General features: G+C 39.2%; 1 non-coding gene across 1 annotated transcript; it reads right to left on the bottom strand.

Moving 5' to 3' along the window:
* Positions 1–2799: 2799 nt before the first annotated feature.
* On the bottom strand, positions 2800–2938 carry LOC114672068 (U4 spliceosomal RNA). The gene has a single exon (XR_003722258.1). It is a non-coding gene; the product is annotated as a U4 spliceosomal RNA (small nuclear RNA).
* Between the last annotated feature and the right edge of the window lie 3062 nt (positions 2939–6000).

The raw sequence follows: 6000 nt of genomic DNA, 5'->3' as shown, positions 1-6000 counted from the left end.
AGAGGCTGAGGCATGAGAATCTCTTGAACCTGGGAGGTGGAGATTGCAGTAAGCTGAGATCGTGCCACTGTACTCTAGCCTGGGTGACAGGGCGAGACTGTCTCCAAAAACAAAAAGGAAAGAAAGAGAAAGAATCATCTTCCATTTTTAGTTCTCTTCGCTCTCCCTAGTTTCCGATACCTTCAGTCCCTATGCCCCTCCCTCCTTCTCAGGACATTGCTTTGAGTCAGTCTGCAGAAGGCTACAGTCTTCATTTGCGAGGCACTCACCAGCCCCGGCAGTGCCATCTTTTACTTTACACCCAGTCAATCGCCAGTATGGTGGTGCACCTGGTACACAGTAGGTGTCTAGCTAACGTCTGTTGAAAGGATTAATAAACAAGGTAATTAGCTACATGAATGTTTCCATGCAGTATTTCTTAGTGGGAGTGGAAGAGCTGCAGAGATGGAAAGAAGGAGACAGGTAAAAGAAAAGAGGAACTTTGTTTCAAACTATCCAAACCTGCTCTTCTCGGCTACAGATCAGACCACAACTACCTGTTACATGGAATATTGCCTTTACATGGGCATTCTGTGGCCCAAAATATGGCAAATGTTCTTGGCTAATTAATGTTCCATGTACACTTGAGAAATGCTGTTGTTGGGCGAAAAGTCCTATAAATGTTAATCAGATCCAATTGGTTGGTCGTGTTGTTTGGGTCATTTGTATCCTTACTGATTTTTCTGCCTACTTGTTCCATCATTTACTGAAAGAGGAGTGTTGAACTCTCAGACTGCAGTTGTGGATTTCTCTATTTCTCCTTCCAAATCTGTTAGTTTTTGTCTTGTGTATTTTGAAGCCTCTGTGGTTAGGTGCGAACACGTAGAGAACTGTTATGTCTTCTTGGAGAATTGACCCTTTATTACTATATAATGCCTCTATTCCTGATTATCTTCCTTGTTCTTAAGTTTACTTTAAAATTAATACAGCTACTCCAACTTTCTTTTGGCTGGTGTTTGCATAGTGTACATTTCTCCAGCTATTTCCTTTTTTTATTTTTTACTTGTAAAGACGAGATTTTGCCATGTTGGCCAGGCTGGTCTCAAACTCCTGGCCTCAAGTGATCTGCCTGCCTTGGCCTCCCAAAGTGCTGGGATTACAGGCATGAGCCACCGTGCCCAGCCTCCATCCATTTACTTTTAATCTATGTATGTCTTATCTTTAAAGTGGGTTTATTGTAGACAGTATGAAGTTGAGGCATGCTTTTTTATTCAGTCATAGTCTTTTAATTGGCATGTTTAGATCATTCATATTTTAAATGGTTATTGATATGGTTAGATTTAAATTTACCATGTTACTAGTTGTTTTCTATTTGTTCTGTTTGTTGTTTGTTCCTTTTTTCTCTTTTACAACCTTCTCTGTGTTTATTTTTCTATTATTTTATTTTATTTTGAGAGTATCTCACTCTGCCATTTAATCTGGAGTGCAGTAGCTCAATCACAGCTCGCTGCAGCCTCAACCTCTGAGGCACAAGCAATCCTGCCACCTCAGCCTCTCAAACTACAGGTATGTACCATCATGCTAATTTTATTTTCATATGTAGAGTCTTCCTATGTTGCCCAGACCAGAAGTATATTTTATGATTCAATTTTATCACTTCTATTAATATATCAATATTGAATATCCCCTCTATTAAAGTATTTCTATCACTCCATTTTATCTCATTTATACTTTAAAAACAGTTTTAGTGGTTGCTCTAGCATTTAAAATATACATTTTAAAATAATCTGAGTATGCCTTCAAATAACATTATGCAATTCCACAGTTATTGTAAGGGTTTTATAAAAATATATTTCCAATTCTTCCTTCCCGTTTCTTGTGCCTTGTTTGCCATACATTTCACTTTTCCGTATGTTATAAACACATATTCTATTGTTACTGTGTTTGCTTTTAACAGTTATCTTTTAGAGGAAATATAAATAAAGAAAAAATGTTTTACTTTGCTTTTATTTATTTCATTTCTGATGCTCTTTTGACTTTTATCATATTCCTTCTCCCTAAAGATCTACCTTTATTTTTATTTATTTATTTATTTTTTTGAGATAGAATCTTGCTCTGTCACCCAGGCTGGAGTGCGGTCATGCGATCTCTGCTCACTGCAAGCCCTCCTGGGTTCACGCCATTCTCCTGCCTCAGCCTCCCAAGTAGCTGGGACTACAGGCACCTGCCACCAGGCCCAGCTAATTTTTTTTGTATTTTTAGTACAGACAGAGTTTCACTATGTTAGCCAGGATGGTCTCAATCTCCTGACATTGTGATCTGCCCGTCTTGGCCTCCCAAAGTGCTGGGATTACAGGCGTGAGCCACTGCACCTGGCCTAAAGATCTACCTTTAATATTTATGGTAGGGTAGGTTTACTGGCAATGAATTTCCTCAATCTCTGTCTGCCTGAGAAGGTTTTCACTTCTCATATCTTTTTAAGGATATTCTAAGTAGGTATAGAAGTTTGGATTGCCAGCCTTTTTTTTTTTTTTTTTCACTTAGTACTTTAAAGATGTTAATCCATTGTCTTCTGGTTTGCATGGTTTCTGACAGAAGTCTGTTGTAATTCTTATCCTTGTTCCTCAATAGATAGCATGTTTAGTTTCTCTGATCACCTTCAAGAGTTTCTCTTTGTCTTTGAGTTGCAGCAATTTACACATGATATGTCTAGGTATGTTTGTTTCTTTGTTTTTGGTATTTATCCTGCTGGTGTGCTCTGGTATTCTTAGATCTTTGATTCTGTGTCTCTAGCTAAGTTTTTAACTATAAAGTTCAGTGTCTGTACAGACTGTCAAAAATTGCCAGTGCTGACTGTATTTCAAGTCATCATGGTGGAGTATTAGGAAAAGTTTTCAGTTAGCAATAATCACACCTCAGATAAACCTCATTGGCTATGATACTGCCACTGCATAAAGCTCTGTCACTAATTTTCAAAAGTTTCCAGCCACTATTTTTCTCAGATATGTTTTCTGCCCAATTTTCTCTTTCTTCTTCTTCTGGAATTCCAGTTATGCTTATATTAGACTGTCTGATATTTCTGATATTGTTCTACAGTTCTTGGATTATCTGTACTGTCTTGAGATTTTTTTTGCTTTATTCCCCTTTGCATTTTATTTTGGGTAATATGTTTAAGTTTACTTATTCTTTACTCAGCTCTATCAATTATACTGATGGGCCCGTCAAAAGCACATCTCATCTCCATTACTGTGTTTTGTTTCTAGTATTTCCATTTGATTCTTTATAATGGTTTCCATTTCTCTGCTGAAATTGCCTATCTGGTCTTGCATGCTGTCTACCTTTTCCTTTAGGTCCTTTAACATATTAATCATAATTAATGTCTGATAGCTCCAACATCTGTGTCATATGTGGTCTGGTCCCAATGGTTGCTTCATCTCTTTAGACTGTGTTTTTCATGGTTTTTTGTATGCCACATTTTTGTTGTTGCTATTGAGAGCTGGAAATATTAGATAAAACAATATGGTGAATATTCCAGTTCCAGGATCAAATGCATGTGACTAGAGACAATTTAGGAATGAAAAGAAGTTATGTGGAGGTTTCTATAACCTAGAGTTCAAGTCTACAGTGGTTTGGAAATGGGCTTTGAAAAGTGGGCAGTTTAGACTTTCCCCCACTTTAATTTTTTTTTTAAATCAGCATAAAGCATACATATGGGTTTGTTTGTTTGTTTGTTTAATCCTAGTCTATAGCAAAGGTCAGCAAATTTTTTCTTAAAAGGCCAAATGACAAATATTTAAGCTATGTGGTCTCTGTCACAACTACTCAACTCTGCCATTATCAACACAAAGTCATTCATACACTCATACATCCACATATTTATACAAATGAGTGTGACTATGTTCCAATAAAACTTTATTTACAAAAGAGGCAGCCAGCCTGTGCGTCATAGTTAACTGATTCCTGAGCTATAGAATAATATTAAATGAGCAAAGCCTTGCTCTCCATGAAGCAGTCCCGCTCTCCAGGATAATCACATTTAACTATTTTCTGTATTCTTTGGGTGGATGCACATATTATCTAGGTAATACAGGCTTATAACTCTATTTCTTGATATATTAATCTATTGACACCCCCTCACCCAACCATGAAACATGAGAAAATTTCCTCCCAGCACTTTGGGAGCCTGAAGCAGGCAGATCACTTGAGGTCAGGAGTTTGAGATCAGCCTGGCCAACATGGTGAAATGCCATCTCCAGTAAAAATACAAACATTAGCCGGGCATGGTGGCAGGTGCCTGTAATTCCCAGAGACTCAGGAGGCTGAGGCAGGAGAATCGCTTGAACCTGGGAGGTGGGGGTTGCAGTGAGCCAAGATCATGCCACAATACTCCAGCCTCAGCAACAGAGCAAGACTCCATCTCAAAAAATAAAAAACTAAAAATTAAAAAACTTTTTTTTTAATAAAATTTCCTGTCTTACCTCTTTTTTCTGTGGTAAGCAGGTAAGCCTACCCCCAGAGGCCAAAGGAACTGAGAGGAAGAAGAAAGAGGTTAACAAATTCCAGTTTCTCAGAAAGAAACATTTAGGCTGGGCATGGTGGCTCATGCCTGTAATTCCAGCACTTTGTGGGGACCGAGGCAGATACATCCCTTGAACCCAGGAGTTTGAGACCAGCCTGGGCAACATAGTGAGACTCTATCTCCACCAAAAATACAAAAATTAGCTGGGCATGGTAGTGTATGCCTATAGTCCCAGCTACTTAGGAGACTGATGTGGATCACTTGAGCCTGGAAGGTGGAGGCTGCAGTGAGCCATGATCATGCCACTGCACTCCAGCCTGAACAACAGTCATGCCCTGTCTCAAAAAAAAAAAAAAAAAAAAAAAAAGTCACTCTGTTGCCCAGGCTGGAGTGCAATGGCACGATCTCACCTCACTGCGGCCTCTGCCTCCTGGGTTCAAGTGATTCTCCTGCCTCAGCCTCCCAAGTAGCTGGGATTACAGGTGTACGCCACCACACTGGACTAATTTTTGTATTTTTAGTAGAGATGGGGTTTCACCATGTTGGCCAGGCTGGTCTTAAACTCCTGACCTCAGGTGACACTCGCCTGCTTTGGCCTCCCATAGTGCTGGGATTACAGGCATGAGCCGCCGCACCTGGCTAAGAAAGAAAGAAACATTTAAAAGGAACTAACAAGCAGAAGCAATATCTCTGGTGGCCGAGAGACAGTTGATTCCTGTACTTGCCCTCCAGAAAGTAGTCTTTATATAGCGAACTGCTTTTGGTAAAACATGGACAGTTGGTCACGTCTCAGACCCTCCTGCAAAATTCGTGACCACTGGGGAAGTTAGATAAGCATTTTTATAACAGTTGTCTACGCTACAGGCATTGTTTATTGGCCTGACTGTGGGAATACCTTGGTATTCAGGAGTCAAACATCAATCCTGATGGTGATTTCACCTCAGGTGGCGTTACTCTTGCCTTGCAACAGGCTGTTTTCTTACACTCTTTCCTCTGCGACCCTCCAAGACTTGTCTTTTATCAACATATATATTAATAGTTTCTCCCATTGGTTTGTTTCCCTTTATAACTTTGCTGTTTCTTTTTCCATTAAGAGACCATTCCTCTTGAGCCTCCCCTTGGCAACATGAGGATCTTGCTATTCCTTCCTCACCCTGCCCTTCTCCCCATCTTTGCCCGACTGCTGTTAATGCTACTGTAACTTTCACGGCACCCATCTTATAATGTTTGCGTTCTGTTTTGTAAATTAACTAGGTCTTTGGTGCTCTGCCAGAAGTTGATTCTAAAAATTGCAAGCCAAGAAACGATATTTACGTTATTTTAATTATATAAATATTAGTCATTGCAGAACTAAGTAGTGTGATTGGAGAAATAAATATAATTCACTGGTACTAAATCAGTTGCAACCATCAAAGTCACACGGATTCTTTTTTCTTATACTCCAGTAAATACTCAAAATCATGTCACATTTCAGTTTTCAGTCTAACCAATAATCTTCAAGA

Source organism: Macaca mulatta, chromosome 13 (assembly GCF_049350105.2).
Source record: "Macaca mulatta isolate MMU2019108-1 chromosome 13, T2T-MMU8v2.0, whole genome shotgun sequence".
Taxonomy (NCBI): Eukaryota; Metazoa; Chordata; class Mammalia; order Primates; family Cercopithecidae; genus Macaca; species Macaca mulatta.
Note: the sequence above shows the minus strand (reverse complement) of the source record. Positions and strands in the feature narration are given on the sequence as shown.